We start from the raw sequence: 20,133 nt of genomic DNA, 5'->3' as shown, positions 1-20,133 counted from the left end.
CTCTAACTAAGACTCGAGCCCAGTGATGTTGAATACAGACTAGAAAAACTTCAGAAATCTATTGGACCTGGAATCAAGTTCAAATCTCAGCTCAGACTTAGTACTTGTCGTATAAAATAAAAGCAATGGACTGCCAGCTGGCTCCCAAGCTAGCTTTGAAAAATGAACAAGAACCACTGCAACCTTTCATACCTCAGGTATTAAAAGGTATTTGAAAATATTCAAGACTTTATGGTGTTTGATAGAATTATCCTCCTTCCCTGCACCTTATTTGTGGTTCAGTGTGCCTTGAGCTTTCTGAACACAGGTTTGCTTCTAACTTGGGCATCCTAAAATCTAATCCAGTGAGCAACTGTGTACAATTGTGGACAGTGTACAATGATCGTATGTAGGCTTATGTATTGTCTGCTGTTCTATGCCAAGTTCATTGCATTGAGTCAACACCGAGGATACAACAAAGAATATTTCTCTTAAAGCAGCATACAGGACACAAATATTACAACAAAGCATCCAAAATAGGGTCGGAATAAATAAGGATGTGTGGGAGCCCTCCACATCTTATGGTACTCTAGCACAGGAGTGCCCAAACTGTAGCACTCCAGATGTCCATGGCAGTGCTGGCAGTGGCTCACGGTAATTGTAGCCAGTGGACATCTGGAGAGCCACAGTTTGGCCACCCTTGCTCTAGTAAATGACACTCATTCTAGTAAATGACCACAGCTAGGAGAGGAATGAGTGCAGAGGCCAACTCCGATTGACTGTAAAGGGAAGAAAAGCAAAACAAAGCAGGGTACCACTTCTCATCAAGCCCACCTCTCAGAACTGTGGCTTGATAGTTGGTCCAGAGAGTTCAGTTGTCTCCCCCATTTCCATTTCTTCATCATAGGCAAAAAATACTTAGTAAGGAGGAACCAAGGCCATATACAATTTACAGAGCCGCGCTGACCCTACCCATAACACCAGGGAGGCACACACAGACAGAGGAGGCCTCTTCTGAACCATGCTATGAGGTCACACTGTCCAATAGGTATAAAATCTGCAATGCACCCTTGGCAGCTGCAAATGCTGATTAATTGGTTTTGGTTATCCTTATTGTGCTTCTGCCTTTAACTTCAAAGTGCGAAAATCATTTTGCCATCTTTGTTTCATTTGCCTTCAGCAAAAATGTGTAAGATCAATTACCGCCTCACTCCTGTTCTACAGACAGGAATAAAAAGCTGAATGAGTAAGAGTCCACATGTTTGTTTTTTTGTTCATTTATTTATATATTTATATAACACCCTCCCCGAAGGCTCAAGGCAGTTTACATAAGAACAAAGAACAATACATAAAACAGTCTATAAACATGTGAATAACCTTACAATAATAATAATAGTTGTAACCATATAACAATATAACAGTATAAACAAGATAAACAATACAACAGTGCAACAATGCAAACAGGTCCAGAGCATATTGGTGGAATTCTGGGGGGGGGGGGCAGGGCAGGGCAGGAGGAGGCAGACCCTCCCCCCCCCCAAAAAAAACACCCAAATTCAGAACCTGGGTTTTTCAAAACATTCTAGATGTGGGAGATAAAGAAATCCTATGAGAACATTAACAAACAAAAATTCAAATACAGACGAAAAGTTAAGGCTTGAATTATGTTGGCAAGCAGCAAGATTCATAAATGATCTAAAAGAAAACACCCCAAACCCATTGGTTCATTTGTAACCTGTCTCATTCTTGAGGGACTAGGACTACAATGTAAAATCATAGGAAACTCTGAAAAGCATACAGAAAGGCAAACCTCCTGGGCTTGTCTGGCACCTTGTTTCTACAGAATTCCTGAATTGACACTTTTTAGCTACCATCGCACACAAGAGGCATAGTTGTCTTGCTCCGGAACACTGTCAACAGTACACTAGGCCCTGCAACATAAAACAAAATAATTTTACAGTTACCAACCAGACACAGTACTGTAGAGTGACAGTTTGTCACGAAGCAGTAAGGGCTGTGGCAGTATGGTGTTGAGCATAAATGTCAGTTTCTAAACTGTTATGTCTTGGCAAGCATCAGCTTCAAATGTGTCTTGCCATCCCAGAATCTCACTCTCTATAGTACACTAAAGTTAAGTTAATCCTGCCATAATTTAGCAGATTTGCAACCTGTTGGAACAAGAAACCTGAAACTACTGAACTCGATTATGTGCAAGAGAATGTAATTATTTTATGTAAACTCTGAATTAATTCTGTGTGGGATTAAAACATTATGTCCAGAAAATTATTTACAGTGCAAAGCAAAGACTGATGAGTCAAGTACAAGGTCCTATAAAACACATAGATTGTTCCAGTCAAATTACAGCCTAACAAACATTATCTATTAAGCTATGAGGAGACCCACCAATGTGCTGTTAGGTCCATCACCCGTGAACCAGGTTCTACATAAAGTTCCTGGATATGATTTTTATCTAATTTGTGGCCAAGGCTCAAACAACTGTATTAAAAAAAGTTATAATCATTATGCAAAAACTAAAGAACAGGCAACACAAACAGCATGTGATGGGGGCAGTTCAAACATATTGCAAAAACTGTGGTTTAATTAACTTTAGCACAATTACCGTATATACTCGGCCTATAAACTGAGTTTTTCAGTCCTTTTTTTAAGCTGAAAAAGTCCCCCTCGGCTTATATGCGGGTATTAAAAAAACAGCTTCCAGACAAGACTGGAGGGTGGGGGGTGGGAGACAAGTATACTTGCCTGAAGAAAGGCAGGAACAGCAGAGACACAGCAAGCCTGGGAGGGAAAGAGCAGTGTCCGCCTCCCCACTCCTTGCCTTAACGAAGCTAACATGAGGCTAGCACGTGTTGCAGGAAGCTCTGAAGCCTCTGTCTCAGAAGAAGAGAGAGCAGAAGGAGGAAACACCCCTAGAGGAAGGATAAAGGCAAGAGGGGTCAGCAGGAAAGAGGAGGGAGGAGGAGGGTGGGAAGAAAAGATGGAGATGTCCCGGAGGACTGGAAAAGAGCAAACGTTATTCCGATCTTCAAAAAAGGGAGGAAGGATGACCCGGGAAACTACAGACCAGTGAGTCTGACCTCCGTTGTGGGGAAGATAATGGAACAGATATTAAAGGGAGTGATCTGCAAACATCTGGTGGATAATTTGGTGATCCAAGGAAGTCAGCATGGATTTGTCTCCAACAGGTCCTGCCAGACCAACCTAGTTTCCTTTTTTGACCAAGTAACAGGTTTGCTGGATCGAGGAAATTCGGTTGATGTCATTTACTTGGATTTTAGTAAAGCTTTTGACAAGGTTCCCCATGATGTTCTGATGGATAAGTTGAAGGACTGCAATCTGGATTTTCAGATAGTTAGGTGGATAGGGAATTGGTTAGAGAACCGCACTCAAAGAGTTGTTGTCAATGGTGTTTCATCAGACTGGAGAGAGGTGAGTAGCGGGGTACCTCAGGGCTCGGTGCTCGGCCCGGTACTTTTTAACATATTTATTAATGATCTAGATGAGGGGGTGGAGGGACTACTCATCAAGTTTGCAGATGACACCAAATTGGGAGGACTGGCAAATACTCCGGAAGATAGAGACAGAGTTCAACGAGATCTGAACACAATGGAAAAATGGGCAAATGAGAACAAGATGCAATTTAATAAAGATAAGTGTAAAGTTCTGCATCTGGGTCAGAAAAATGAAAAGCATGCCTACTGGATGGGGGATACGCTTCTAGGTAGCACTGTGTGTGAACGAGACCTTGGGGTACTTGTGGATTGTAAACTAAACATGAGCAGGCAGTGTGATGCAGCGGTAAAAAAGGCAAATGCCATTTTGGGTTGTATCAACAGAGGCATCACATCAAAATCACAAGATGTCATAGTCCCATTGTATACGGCACTGGTCAGACCACACCTGGAGTACTGTGTGCAGTTCTGGAGGCCTCACTTCAAGAAGGACATCGATAAAATTGAAAGGGTACAGAGGAGAGCGACGAAGATGATCTGGGGCCAAGGGACCAAGCCCTATGAAGATAGGTTGAGGGACTTGGGAATGTTCAGCCTGGAGAAAAGGAGGTTGAGAGGGGACATGATAGCCTTCTTTAAGTATTTGAAAGGTTGTCACTTGGAGGAGGGCAGGATGCTGTTTCTGCTGGCTGCAGAGGAAAGGACACGCAGTAATGGGTTTAAACTTCAAGTACAACGATATAGGCTAGATATCAGGAAAAAGTTTTTCACAGTCAGAGTAGTTCAGCAGTGGAATAGGCTGCCTAAGGAGGTGGTGAGCGCCCCCTCACTGGAAGTCTTCAAGCAAAGGTTGGATGCACACTTTTCTTGGATGCTTTAGGATGCTTAGGGCTAATCCTGCGTTGAGCAGGGGGTTGGACTAGATGGCCTGTATGGCCCCTTCCAACTCTATGATTCTATGATTCTATGATTCTATGAAAAGGGGGGGAAATCCTGCCCAAAAGAGGGGGGAGGGGAGGAAAGGCAAAAAAAAAAAAAAAAAACACTATCCAAACACCACCTTTGGCTGATATGTGAGTAAGTAAGTTTTTCCAGCATTTTGTGGTGTAATTAGGTGCCTTGGCTTATATGCGAGTTGGCTTATATGCAAGTATATACGTTAATTGATACTGTGTACATAGAGCACTAGATTAATTTTGGTCTGCAATATCAGAAACTGAAGCTGGTTTTCTAACTTTATGCCAACTAAACTCTAATCATGTCAGGCTTCAAACCCCTGCAGAAGAGAGTAGCTGATGGTTCAGCCCCCCCCCCCACTTGCTTTCACACCCAGAAAATAGGTGTGAAGGCCAAAAATGTGATGGTAGAGAGGGAAAACTGCTTGGGGGGGGATTTTTTTTTTGAAGGGGGGAAATAAAATTTGGAAAATGTTGAAACTTATGAAATACTTACAGGCCTGTCAAATTTCATCTGTTACTGTTTAAAGATCATAAAATTCAGAATTTACAATTTAGTATATGAAATTACAATGTTTGACATATGGGATTTAAAAGTAGGGAAGGAAAACAAAGTTTGTCCCAAATTTTGGTCTGTTTGGGGTTAATGAACTATAGTTTTTGAACTGAAGAACCATAATTTGTGGTGGCTTGTGATGGTTCATGAAGAGCAGAAAGCTGTTCTATGGGAACAGTTTAGCAGCTGTTTGGTTTAAATGGCTCAGCGCCTATTTAAACTCTGCTTTTAGCTCCTCATGTGTTTTCACAGAGAGCAAAAGCAGAGTAGTTTAAATCTTCCTGGTTTCTGCTGTACACAAAAAGCTGTAGGGAACAGGAAGAAAAGTGTAAATGGAAGGAGGGAAGTGCATTCCTGGTGGCACTTCACCCCCACCTTTGTGGTGGCCAGGAGAAAAGGAGAAGGATGCCTCTTCTCAAGTAATTCTTCCCACTTCTTGTATCCAAAAGAAAGGGAAAAGGGAAGGCTCTCCCTTCTCCCTTTCTCTTGAAAGACAGAAGGGAAGCCTCTTTGAGAGCCAGTTTGGTGTAGTGGTTAGGAGTGCAGACTTCTAATCTGGCAAACTGGGTTCGATTCTGCACTCCCCCACATGCAGTCAGCTGGGTGACCTGGCTGATAAAACAATTCTGACCGAGCATTGATATCACGGTTCTCTCAGCCTCACTCACCTCACAGGGTGTCTGTTGTGGGGAGAGGAAAGGGAAGGCGACTGTAAGCTGCTCTGAGCCTCCTTTGCTTTAGGATGCTTAGGGCTGATCCTGCGTTGAGCAGGGGGTTGAACTAGATAGCCTGTATGGTCCCTTCCAACTCTATGATTCTATGATTCCTTCAGGTAGAGAAAAGCAGCATATAAGATCCTCCTCTTCCTCTTCTTCTTCCCCAGCAAACTCATCTTCCGGGAAAGAAACTTCCCTTCTCTCTTTCCCCTGGCTACTTAGGGAGAATGGAAACATCTTCCCTGTAGATTCTCCCCCTTCTCCTGACTGTGTGACTGGGAGAAGGGAAGCCTCTTCTCCAGACATGCCTCCCCTTTCTCCTGGCTACATGTATTCATGCCACAGCCCCTTTTTTCAGGAGCTGAGCCCAAAAGAAGTGACCAGATATGAAGCTCTAGATCTACAGGAGAAATAAAAAAACAATAAGTGTCCAGGTGCTGATGGCATACACACACTTCAGAAACTCAGTTGTTCTATTAATACATATAAAGTAACCAACCAAATTCAGCCAATTTACCAGGTGACTGGAGAGAAGCAATGAGGACCCAGTGGACATTATATACTTGGATATTCAAAAGGCTTCTGCCAAGGTACCTCACCAAAGAATCTTGAGTAAGTTTAGCAATCATGGGATATGAGGATGGGTTCGCTTATGAAGTAAAAACTGGCTAAATAGTAGGAAGCAAAGAGGAGGAATCAGTGGCTAGTTTTCTTTACAATGGAGGGAAGTAAACAATACAGTCTCACAAGGATTGCTATTGGGGCTAAAAAGGTGAAGGTATCCCCTGTGCAATCACCGAGTCATGTCTGACCCTTGGGGTGACACCCTCTAGCGTTTTCATGGCAGACTCAATACGGGGTGGTTTGCCAGTGCCTTCCCCAGTCATTACCATTTACTCCCCAGCAAGCTGGGTACTCATTTACCAACCTCGGAAGGATGGAAGGCTGACTCAACCTTGAGCCGGCTGCTGGGACTGAACTCCCAGCCTCATGGGCGGAGTTTTGAGACTGCATGTCTGCTGCTTTACTACTCTGCGCCACAAGAGACTCTTCTATTGGGGTTATTGGGGCTAGTACTATTTAAATTATTCATCAATGATCTAGAACTAGGGGTGAGTAGTGTAGTGGCCAAGTTGGCAAATGACAAAAAATATTCAGGATAGTTAAAACCAAGACTGTCTGTGAAGAGCTCTAAGTAGATATCCACAAACTGGGTCTGTGGGTGACAATGCGACAAATGAAGTTCACTATTGGTATAGTTATGCAAACTAGGGCAAGAAATCCAACTCCAAGTATAAGCTAATAGGCTTTGGACTTGCTGAAACTGAGACAAAGAAAGATCTTGGGGTTGTAGTAGAAGGCTCAATTAAAGTCGTAACCCAGTGTGTTACAGTGGTGAAAAAGGCAAATTCTATGTTAGAGATTCTTACAGTTCTGGTCATCATATCTCAAAAAGGACACTGCAGAGCTGGAAAAGGTTACAGAGGGGGCAACCAAGATGATTAGGTGGTTGGAGCACTTGCCTTATGAGGAAAGGCTGAAGAGTCTGGGACTGCATAGGGTACAGAGAATTGACAAAGAGATTTTTTTCTCTTCTCCCAAAATATTAGAACTCGAGAACATCCAATGAAGCTGATAGACAATAGGTTCTGGATTGACAAAAGGAAATACTACTTTATAGAGAGAGTGATTAAAATGTGGAATTCACAGCTAAAGGATGTAGTGATAGCCACAGGAATAAGAAACCTTTAAGGAGGATTAGAAAAATTAATGGAGGATAAGTCTATCAATTGTTGCTAGTCATGGTGATTGAATGAAACCTCTACATTCAGAGGCACGACTAACCTTTGAATCCCAGAGCCAGGAGGCAACGTCAAGGGAAGGCCTGGGCCTCTGACATTTTATTTATTTATTTATTTGTTTGTTTATTTATTTATTTTCGTATTTATTGACGGCCACTCCCGGACCCTTCCAACTCATGTTGGTTTACTGGCTGTCCATGAGGCTGAACTAGATGAACTACTGGTCTGATGAATCAGGGCTTACGTTCTTATATTTTAAAACATATTTTAAAAGTTCTATAAATCTCAAGCACTGTCTCCAAAGAACTTCCTACAGCCTAAAGAAGTACAAAACTGACAATAATTTATTTTAAAAGTCCTAAGAAAACCCAATGGCCTTAGTTGAGTAACAACATCTACATCCAATGTCAGACACAACATTTAAAAAAAATAAAAGGCAATGATTATCAGTGCACTATTATTTATGCTTAAGACCCAATAAAGCTGCAAGGATATGAGTAGCACAAGTAATTGTGTTCCAAATCTTTTGAATAACTTTAAGCAGACTATTCAAAAAGAGAACGAAGCACTGACCTTAGAATACTCAACTTGCACTTTGTGTATGTAAAGGATGTGTTTATAAACTTCCAGTACTTCATTATCACTGGAATTGACTGAGATTGCTGACTAACTTTGGTCTTGCAATCTATTTCACAAGTAGGAGTGAAGGGGACAGAGATTAAGCTTAGTTTGAATTCTTGTAAACTACTGAATGCCAATGTTCATTTGGCTCCTTACAGAGGTCACTGCTCTCTTCCCAAGGGAAGTCTAAGCAGAAACTGTAGAACAATTCTTCTTCTATGACAAAAGTCACTAGAACAGTAGGAACATTGGGGTAAGAGTGGTTAAACATTCAATTACTGATTTAGTATCCCCCCCCTGATTTGATACAAAAATAGAACTTTGTAACATAGGTGTAATTTTCAGGTGACCAGGGATAAAAAAAAAAAACATAAAATTACTTAAGGTCAACATTATTTCATATTTAAACATCTAAATCAGCCATATTCAAACACTTTTTAAAAAATTCTTACAATAAAGGATGTTTTGTGCAAACCTTATGAATTTACTGCTGTTTCACCTTCCTTCTGGCTCTATGCAAATGAATTATTTCAATAATTTTTATTTGGTAACACACGAGCTCCACCTCTACTGTTATTTTTCCTTAGAATAATTATAAGTCTTCCTTAAGAAAACTCTTTTTCTTGCAACAGGGAAAACTGATGGTTTGAAGTTGGTTCTACAGAAGAAAAGAACTGCAGAATTTTGTGCTCAAGTTCAGAAACCCAAACACATTTATCCAAACACGGTGTAATGTACATAGCTCATTACAGCTAAATGCTGCGTGTAAAATGAGACCACCATTGTTAGCCAACAGAATTAAATCTTCTTTGTCATCATTAATAATAAATGAGTATCAAAAAGGTTTTCATTGCAGAAGATTTATCGGTGGGAATATTAGAATGATTTATGACTTAATGTTCTATACAGAAGAGCTTCATTTTCCGGGCTTCTTTCTGTGACTTTGAAGAAGCATGTACCTTGATGGAACAGTGCCCCTTCAAGGGCTAAGGTTCTCTAGATTACATAACTAAGGAGCAATATTAAGCAATAGAGACGTATTTAAATTGTAACTCGATGTTCAAAAAAGACCTGCAGTGTTTTTTCTGTTCTAAAGCAAGGACTTCTGTCTACACACCAGCATTGGGCATGATATCCATTAAATAAACACCATTTTTTTCTTCTAACCTGGAATTACAGCTCATCTCCAGACTACAGAGATGAGTTTCCCTGGAGAAAAGGGATGCTTTGGAGGGTGGACTCTATGGCATTGTAGCCCACTGAGATCCTTGTCCTCCCCAGACCCCAGACCCTTATTTTCCTACCTGGATCTGGCAACCTTATTCTACATGATATGTCTAAATCAGCCGTATCTCCAGTCCTAGATGTACATTCCACATAATTAGATACTAATAGTATTTAATTTTACATTTATAAGCTTAAGTTACAGTAAATACTTCAAAGTGATATTAAAAGTTACTAACTTTTAACATGAAGAAAAGTTCGATTTCAATTTAATGTTTAGGGATCTTCTCTCTCCTCTACAGTATGGTTAAGAACACAAAATTGGGGAAATGCACTATGTTTGAAAACATTTTCAGCTACAGATCTATGCTTATTCAATCTTTTCCTTTTCTAAGAATTTATATGTATTTTCTATCACTGCTAGGCCTCAAGGATTGATTATTTAAAGTACTATACGTGGACATAAATAAAAAGTATCTTAACAAGCAGAGCTTGGTTCAACAAGAGAGATTTTGCTTTGCAAAAAATATATTTACACATTCAAACTTCAGCAAAAATGGTCATTCGATCCACAATGAGTCACTGTGGAAGAATATAGGAGCGACAGAAATATGTGGAAACAAAACGGATGTAAAGATTGTACCAAATAGGAAGTATTTTCCATCTAGAATGATGAGTCAGGAGGCAATTTTGTCCAAGACTGAAACTCAAAACAGAGTATATTATTATTACCCTTCCTTATTGTTTGGAAGTTTCAGTCAGGGTAGAATATTGCCTTCAGACAGTTATCGGGCACTGCAAATAAGCTACACTAGTGCTCTGTGATATACTCTTGGCTTTTATGAAGTCCCTGACATAAAAACTACTCAGTTTAGCCAAGTGTTCAGAAGCTTGAGGAGCTATATTTTTGAAAACAGAATCTTTCCTTGTGTCACAAATGCATAGCTGCTCCGTTCACTAAGTGAATGAGCAAATGTTCACCTTTTAAAAATTCTAATGAACAACAGCCTGTATACCACCCACAATTCTTTGTTGCTAGAGTTGAATTTCTGGATATAATACATTCCAGATGTATCACTATTGCTCAAAGGAAACAAAATTTTGACAGGAGTGATCCTGCAATGCTTCTGACAGGCTGTAACAAAAAAGTTTCCTTCACTCTACAATGTGCTATAGTTAAAAAGAAAAAACAAAAACCATATACATCAGAGATAGAGCTCTCGCAGCATACTTTTTTATTTGCATATTAGAACGAAGACATGAATGATAATCCTCAGTGGTCTCTAGTGTTTCTATTGACTCCAGATACTAGCTAATAGCTACTTGCCAAAAATTCCAAAACATTTATTTTCAAAAAGGAAAAAAAAAGAATCAATAAATGTCCAGAGAGTTGCTTCTTCACTGTAATTATGACCAAAAACCCAGAAACAAAAAAACAACTTGATTCTGAATGCATAAAATGTTCTTAACGTGCTTTTTATGTTTCTCTGCCTTCGTCTGCTCTGGTTTGTATTCTGTTGCAAATATAGCTTCCATTCCAGGGAATGCTTGAAATGAATACCAAATTTCAATAAAGAAATGCTTGTATTTCTAGTTTTACAGAAAAGTCAAGAATATTCTTTGACCCATTAATACAGAGGTATGAATGTCAAGAGTGTACCTGCCTTGGTACAGTAACATACCTGGGTTTGGTCTCTGTAACTCCCCAAATAACACACACCATAAAACAAAACATAAAACAAAAAAAAAAGTTCTATTGAAGAAATTAAAGAAAAAGTATACAAAAAAGACATGTGGCAGTAAACAAATCCCATTTTTCCAGCTCCATTATACCCAATGGGGAAACATTATAGTCAATGGTCACCATAGGGTATAATGGGGAATTGATCCAGGGTTAACTGGGTTCTGTGTATCATGGGTCAGCCTCAAGCCAGTAAAGGCATCTCAGAAGAACTCTGGGCCGTATGAAAAGGGTGGCATAAAAATCTAATAAAATAAAATAAATAAAAAATACCTTGCCTTTGCCTCCTCTCTGGCCAGCCAGCTGGCAGGCTGGAGCAAAACGAGGAGCGGGGCAGAGGCAGCCGCTTGGACGCCCGCCCCATCCCGGCTGGCCCGCGAAGCCGGTGGTGGAGTAGAGGCAGCCGCCTGACTGCCCACCCCATCCCAGCTGGCCTGTGAAGCCGGGGGCAGGGCGGAGGCAGCCACCTGACCGCCCACCCAATCCAGGCTTGCCCACTTCATGGCTCCACTGCCTCCTCTGGCTCCCTAGGGCTGGCCGCCTTGCCTCACCCTGCACCGCCTCATACCACCCGCACTACCTTGCCCCGTGCCACCTCACCTCGCGATGGGCCGAGCATCATCGGGGTACAGCTGCAGAACATGGTGGGATGTGGGGCAAGTGGCCTGAAGGTGGAGCAGTCCCGCGAGAAGCAGGACAAATGGGCACCTTAATTTATATCTAGGTGAAAAAAATTCCAGAAAATACTAGTAAAGGGTGGGGTTTGGCTATTTTTTCAGCCCAGACATACTGGTGCCTACTCCTAGTCCTAATATGATTGTCTTAGAATCCACAGAACCTTGGGACACAATTGTCTGTCATGTTAAGAGCCTGTACTTATGCTGCAGTTTGCTGAAAAGCTACACTGCAGTATTTGCAACCGAATCTAGCTTCCTTACAACATCACTACTATCATTTTTTTAAAAAAAGCACCCATCTTTCTAGCCTTTAACATGTGTAGGCAATGAAAGACAGTATCTGCAATGCCAAGAGCTCCTGAGGAAGGAGTTCTGTGATCAGCTACAGAGTGCCTTGACATTCCACAGGAAAAAAAAGCACTATAAAATTTTAAAACAAAAATGTAAAAATTAGAAAATAAGATGCAAATTTGCACAACATCTTCAGGTTCTAAAATCCAGCTTCTTTGGGAGTTACCTTGTTATACAGAGGGAACTAGGAAGATGGAGTACAGAAAATGCACAAAGCTTTGGTCATACCTAAGTTGCCAAAAATAGTTTTCAGTACTGTCACCACTACTAATAGTAAAATTCAGTGTTTTTTTTAATGTTGCATTTAAGAAATTAAGTTCTAGCCTAATATATCAAAAACAACCTCATGAGTCCCAGTTCTCTATTACAGATGAACTGTCTACATTAGTAAGATCTTTCTCAAACATTTAGTTTTTGAAAAGAAATAAAATGATGCTTCAATACTTAATTCAAAGAGCTTTTGAAAGAATAAAAAGCACTACCATTGTATATGGGAAACCTTTTGATAATTAGAAGTTTTTAAAATGCAGGAATCTAACCTCTTAATGAGCAAAATAACTTAAAACGTTTGATTAAAAGAAAAATGAACATATTATGCTAATTAGTTTTCTCTCAGACTTTACCTACTTGCCTCTTCTATAGATCTTTCAGAATCAACTATTAATTATATTCTAATAAAAGCACAAAGTTTAGACTAATTGAGATTGAGAGTCATCTACCTGGAAGGGAAACTTTTTGTGAGGGCAAAGTGAACGAGCCCAAAGATGAAGTACATTTTAATTTCACCTTCAGTTCTTTCTAAGATATTTTAGAAGTCATATGAAAAGTTATACCACCTTTTTCTCTCGACCAACTATATCAATTTTAGCATTTTTTTTCTCCGAACAGGAAAATTATATGTAGTTAATATATACAGTATGGTAATGACTGGGGAAGGCACTGGCAAACCACCCCATATTGAGTCTGCCATGAAAACGCTAGAGGGCGTCACCCCAAGGGTCAGACATGACTCGGTGCTTGCACAGGGGAAACCTTTATATACAGTATATATATACAGCCATACTACTAATGTGTCCTATGAACCAGAAGTCTGAAACTTAACCATAATGCCACAAATACAATTTTCATTAGCACATATTTTCTTACAATTAGAAAACTACCTTATGGATATCTAGTCATCTGTGCAACCTTCATGGAGGGGGAAATACAGTTTTTAATGCTTCTAATTAATATCTAGGTATGCTTTATTTTTCTCGCCAGAGAACTAAATGATTGCCACTTTCTTATATAGAAAGTCCTGGGTTGGTAATTGGCAAAAGGATCAGAGAGATGGAGACACAAGAGATAGCATCATACACCAGAACTGATGTCAGTGCATCATGTGATGCTACAGGAGCCCCCCCCCCTCCCAATCTATGATTTTACTGTAGATATCAGGAGGCTGTCTAGAGCCTGAAGCTGTTTTTTTGGCCAGAAATGATGCCTTGGCATTTCACAACATTATTTCCACACCCCTTTCCCCCTGCCATCCCAATGAGCACCGGCATGAAACAAGAAGCACTATCTGGTGTTATCCCACCAGAAATTGGCTACTGGCAACCACGATGAGATGTTAAACCAGGCTTTCTCAACCAGGGTTTAATGAAACCCTATGGTTTCTTGATGGCCCTGGAAGGATTTCCTGAATGGGTGGGAGTTAATTAAATTTCATATATTTGTTTAATCTGTTAAATATTTATCAGGTGATATGACCATATATGATCATGTCAACCTCCCCCCCCCCTCCTAAAATGATCAATGATGGGCCTGGAAGAGAGGGATCCCAGATGGGTGCATACACAGCTATGCTTCCTAAACCAGATTCTGCACAATCACATCACATCTGGGGTTTCTCAAAGCCTGAAGAATGTTTCAGAGGTTACTCAAAGGTAAACACTGTGTTACACCCATACCATGCATCTGAATCCCAATGTCTGAGAGTAAGGTTCCTTTTCTCTCACACAAAATCAGGTGACATCTGGGATGCCCTATCTTCTCAAGCCCTGGGAGTGAAGCACTGGCAAGACTTACATGTGGGAACATTATGCCCTTCACCCAAAGAAAACAGACATAAAACATGTTCATCTGTTTGGCATAAAACATGTTCATCTTCACTCCACAATGAGTGCACTTTTTGAAAAGAGCTTTCTGAGCCATTATAATGCAGGATCCAAAAACCAATTCAAAGAACCTGAGAAACACAAATGTGAACGACTGGAGGCTTCACAAAAATAACGTTCTCCTTTGATGGCAAAAGAGGAACTGAGGATTGGGGCACTCCTCTGAAGGGGCATGTGGTCCCTGGGTGGAAACAAACTTCTGGCTATAGTGCATGGCACTTTTAGGTATAAGAACCTCTCCAAAGACAGGCCTGCTCAAGTACAGCTCCTCATGTGGGACTGCGAAGATCATTTATAAGTATTTATACAACAGCAGTTCAGCCCATTCATATATAAACAATGCATTGTTACCTACATCCATTATAAAACTTTTAAATGTCGTATTCACTTGAGGGATTTTGACTTGCTCATGACCCAGATGCAGGACTCAGTACTTAAAAGAATCTAGAAAGCTTTTCACTATCATAGCGTACCTAGAGAACCAACACAGCAGACAATGCCCAACATGCTGAAATCCCATCATGGATTTTAAGGGATATCAAGAAGAGAAGAAACTAATTAAAGTTGAAATATCCTGAATATAATCTTTATCTGTTGACTCAGCTCAAGAGATTAAATCCCTATATACTTGGTTATATGAGAGAGAAAGAGAGAGAGATTAGTGATCCCTTCCCAGCTGTTAAGGAGCAATACCTGAATATAGATTTCTTGTGGGAGTCCATAAGAGAAGACAAAACATGTGATTGGAATGATGTCAGTTCCCCAAAGGCACCAACTCATACTTATACAGCAAGAAAGACATCTCCATACCTTTATATATACACAAGAGGAAATATTACAGAGTGATGCCTTTATTAGTGCCCAAAGCAGAGGAATAATGGACTACAATAATTCATCCCAGCAACTAGCAGAGCTGTTAGTAATGTGGGCAGCTAATAAACAACTGTTCTAACATTATTACATAAAAATAAAAATGCATGTACCATCAATACAACACCTATTCTTGTTTTTGGTTTGTTTTGAACCAAGCGCTGCCATATTTCTGGTAGCCATACAAAAATAATCCAACGTGGCTGGCATGCCATTTTACCAAAATCTGTCTGAACCTGAAAGACAGCAGAAATTAACATGACAGTGCAGTAAAATTGTTTAGGCTTAATTTCTTTCAAAAAGTAAAACAGAATAAAACAAGTACTGTTAAATTTTCCTTGTTGTTATGTGCGAAGTGTGTCCCATCGCGACCCCATGGACAATGATCCTCCAGGCCTTCCTTTCCTCTACCATTCCCCGGAGTCCAGATGTATGTGCGTGTGTGTGTGTGTGGGGGGGGGGGCTAAGTAGAGATATCTTTAAATATCACATTAGAAATCACAGTACCCTTCTAGCAGAAACCAGTTTAAACACATTGGAAATAAATCACATTTTACCACATTTCTGTCTCAACAACAGCTGATCTGTTGACGCTTCCTCTGCTTCCCACTTGGGAATTAAAGTAAGTAAGTAGGGCTCCTTCACTTCTCCTCTTATCACCATTTTAATCACAATTTATTGGAGAGGCGGAGAAAAGATAACCAGCAATCAACACTGCTTTCTTACAAAACAGGCTTTTAAAGAAATCTAAACCTGTGGGGGTGCCTTTTGTCTTTTACACATGCATTGGGCATTGCGAGGAAACACAATGCGAATTTCATAAAAGGCAACTGGAGAGAAAAAAAGAAAGAAAGCCTGTTTAAATGTATATCTAGTGAGGATAAGGGCAAACATGCCAGGTTCCTATTAAGGGCAACACAATGAAAGAGATACTGTTATATGGTTTGCCTGTTCAAGTAACATCTGAGGATCCTGTTGGTATTACCACTGGAAGTGCCAATAATTTCTGACCTGCACTCTTTGCTCTCCACATAGTGCCATTGCAGTTGAAAAACTAGCACACTGACAATTTTGTAATTTCAAAGTCATGGGAAAGTCCATGTTCCAAGTCAATGAGATTAAAAGAGAATTAAAATAATCATTCCTTCAGGACATCTGCAATGATCACCATCTTGAATCCACCATGCTCCAAGTCAAAGTAATAACATAATAAACCAGTAATAACTTATATTCTTAAGAAAAATACTTGCTAACAAACTATGGCATGACAGCAATACTCATGGTTCAGTGGTCACTAAAGACTTGCTACACACAATTAACTGGAAAACTCACATACATACAAACACACAACCATGCTAAGCAACTATATTGAGGTGGAAAAGAACAAGATACCACAGCAAATGATAGTCTAACTTTAGTAACTTCACATCAAAATTTCATTTTAGCATCAAAGGCCACTGAAACCGATGGGTTAAAAAGGTGCTAAACCGTACAAAATTTCTGCTTAGGATTGCACTGTAAATCTAGATATGTTCTTTAATGGAGACATACATTAGATCTAAAAACAACCTAGATTCTCTTGTATTTTTTCCCAGGCAAAATCACAATTAAGACCAGACAGCAAGCAGTCCCATTTTTTAAAAAAAATTACAAAACAAATATTTGACCAACACTACACACACAAAAACATAATAAAGTATCGACACACTATACAGCAAATCACTACTTGATTAGGGACCATTGTGAGCCTAACTTGGCTTTAAAACATAGCCCAAATAATATTTGAGAGTTTTTTTCCCTATTTATATGAAACCAACAAACTGCTTTTAGGATGTTAAAGATTATAATCAAAAAAGGATGTTCTTTTATCAAAATCCACAAAATTTGTAAAAATTATTTCTTACGTTCTCTCAGAAGCTCAAGTCAGAACAAACTAAGAGATAATGCAACTAGGCATAACACAATAAAAGATATTACCTTCTCAATGCATTATTGCTGCCAATTATAAGAATCACTTCAACTTAATTTCAAAAGCACAATCACCCTCAACTGTAACAGTCTCTTTTTTAAATTTCAAACTGTATTACATTAAGGCAATAACTCACCTTCCAGCTATAATATTGGTCTCCCTTATTGCAAAAATACATTTCATAAATACTTCATCGACAAGTCAAGCTAATTCAGGTTAATTTTATTGTATTTTGGTGGTCTCTCACATTTGTGTGCAATTACCTCTATCATTTTATTGCCATACCGGAAAGTAATCAGAGCAATTATTTGCAAAAGGAACACATATAAATTCTAAGTCACAGTTGCTGGCATTCTTGATAAAACAGCAGCTTTATCTCAGAAAGTGGCAGGGACATCAGATAAATCATGCATCAGTCAAGTGTAGCTGACCCCCCAAGTGCATTGCACAATATCAGAAGTGCTTCAAAAGAAACTTTCCTGCATCATCCATCATCCTCCATAATACTGAAATAGCTACACCTGAAAAGTCAGAGCTAGAGAATAATAAAAATTCATCCAAGCAACATGGGTAACACCATTGTCAACTCTCCCTTTTAAACTATAAGATAAGCAGCACTAGACTCTGCTCGTAAACAAATAGGACTAGTCAGCTTCAAAATAAGGTAAACAAATAGTTCAAAAATAACTGGTATCCCAACTAAATTCAGTTCACAATATTCCAAAGATACTGCACTGATATAAATATTAGACACAGACAAACATATTTGGCAGCACTGAGAGCTTCTTGAAATATTACCAAAGGCAGGGAAGAAATTCACTATTTCTCTTATCTGGAGGTCATTTGGCTACCTCTTTCCAACATGCAATTTTTAGGAAAAGCTGAGAGCTACTTCATGTTATATTCCAAGGAATTAAGCTATGAAAATTCTCTCCTGTGCCAAACAGATATCACAAAAGCAAATACTAACGGGACCATAGAGGAACTGCTCCTGCCATTGTTTTCAAACTCCACAGAAGTACATAGTCAAATTTCCTCTAACTATAAGTATTACCCAACTAAACTCAAAAATATAGATTTACATAAATGAATGATGGCAGCAAGTACACTCACAGTTGAGTTCTGTCAGAAAGTCTGGAACACAGATAGCCAAAGTGTGGATGTATCCATTTAGAATGGATAATGAATTATGTTTATTTATTTTATGCATTACATTTGTATACCGTCCCTCACTATACCTCAGAACAGCGAAGGAAGGAAGGAAGGAAGGAAGGAAGGAAGGAAGGAAGGAAGGAAGGAAGGAAGGAAGGAAGGAAGGAAGGAAGGAAGGAAGGAAGGAAGGAAGGAAGGAAGGAAGGAAGGGCTATGATTCATTATCAGTTCTAAATGGATTCATCCACACTTTGGCTATCCATTTTCCAGCCTTTCTATATCCACACTATTATTCCAGTACAAAATGCTTTGTTTCGATTAGGCTGCCCTCTTCTACACTGTCACTTTATGTCTGTCTACCGCTATGAGACTAGATATGAATCCTGGATGCTCTTGTAAGAATGTAACATTTAAACTAAGCATTCATACTAAAGCAGTGAAATACCAATAATTACCCGTATTTGCCAGCGTATAAGACGACTGGGCGTATAAGACGACCCCCCAACATTTCCACTCAAAATATAGAGTTTGTTACATTACATTACAGTACTATGGGCCACTATGGGCAGCTATGTCTATCCCAACTGAAGTGCACCCGGCGTATAGGACGACCCCCCCACTTGGAGGCATATTTTTCAGGGGAGAAAAGTAGTCTTATACGCCAGAAAATACTGTACTACAAGGGCAACAAAGACACAGAGAACATGAAACAACTTGCATTCTGAGGGAGCAGTATGGAATGTTCCCTGCACTTGGGGGGGGGGGGGAATGAAAGTCAAGTCATCCTGGGTCAGCTGTAGTAGTCAGATTTTAAAATCAAATGCAGCAATCTACTTTCCCCTTACCACCATATAGAGCAAATCGTTCTTTGCTTATATAGAGAGGTGATTCAGAATGGACACCCTTCTTACCACTATCATTCATACATAGATTAAAGGTCAAAGTTTATTTCCTGGCTTCACTTGGAACCATTTGTACATAGCTCAATGAGAGTCACTGACAGTTAAAGAGAGTCACTGAAAGTTAAAAAGTATCTCTCTGTACAATCCTCCTCATACTATCTTGCCTTGATTTCAAGTGCTTAGGATGTTAGAGAGTAATAAACCCTTGGATACTAGCTTACATCTAAATAAAAATGAATATCCTTTAAAATAATAAAATTAGCAAACTAAACTACTACAAACAAGGTTAGTCACTAAAAATAATTAGGGCTACAGGTCATTTAATATATATTTCTCCTTCAATTATAACTGTTTTATTACAGAAATAAATACTATGATCTGGGAACATTCAGTTTTTTTAATGTGGGGCTTAAACTCTCATTTTCTCAAATTGTCAAAATCTACACAGGAAGTAACACAACTATCTTGTCCAAATGTCTGGGACACATGGCTTTCTTGTGTCAGAGGAAATTGAGAAGACATCAAGACAGAAGAGAGAACAAGTCAAGCAAAAGCGTACTACAAGTACAATGTTTAAGTACGGCAAGTCAGGCAGATTTTTGGCTATTGCTATTTAAGAAGACTTTTTAAACAATATGGGAAACTGCCTAATTTAAATTTACTATCAATTTTAACATTAATATCCGAGCTCGCAGTTTTAATTCAGATAAAGGAAGATATTTGCTTTAAAATGAAGTTTCATCTAGTCACCAAAGGGTAGAAAAAAGCTCTGTTAACCCTAAAACTACTGCAATATTCAATCAGGTTATGCTCTGTGGAAGATAGATATGTGATGCGGAAAGGTCCACTGCTGCCTGTTACCAACCATGACAGAGCTACTGAGATTTACAATGCAGCATCAATCTTGTCAACTGGGTTTTTAACACTGACTGCTGGACACTGGGGAAAGAAACCAACTACGTTATATGAATTCTTCACCAACATTATT

General features: G+C 39.5%; 1 protein-coding gene across 3 annotated transcripts in view; it reads right to left on the bottom strand.

Annotated features, from left to right (window-relative positions):
- MGMT (O-6-methylguanine-DNA methyltransferase) overlaps nucleotides 1-20,133 on the bottom strand; it is a 224,784-nt gene that overhangs the window by 183,635 nt on the left and 21,016 nt on the right. The window contains exon 3 of one of the 3 annotated variants that reach the window (XM_077350122.1): nucleotides 1,790-1,910. The exons of the other annotated variants lie outside the window; for them this stretch is intronic. The gene's annotated coding sequence lies outside the window, so the exon portion shown is untranslated. The remainder of the gene's footprint in view (nucleotides 1-1,789; nucleotides 1,911-20,133) is intronic. 3 annotated transcript variants of the gene reach the window in all.

This window comes from Paroedura picta, chromosome 8, assembly GCF_049243985.1.
Source record: "Paroedura picta isolate Pp20150507F chromosome 8, Ppicta_v3.0, whole genome shotgun sequence".
NCBI classification, from domain to species: Eukaryota; Metazoa; Chordata; class Lepidosauria; order Squamata; family Gekkonidae; genus Paroedura; species Paroedura picta.
The sequence above is the reverse complement of the archived record's forward strand: the minus strand, read 5'-3'. Positions and strand labels throughout refer to the sequence as shown.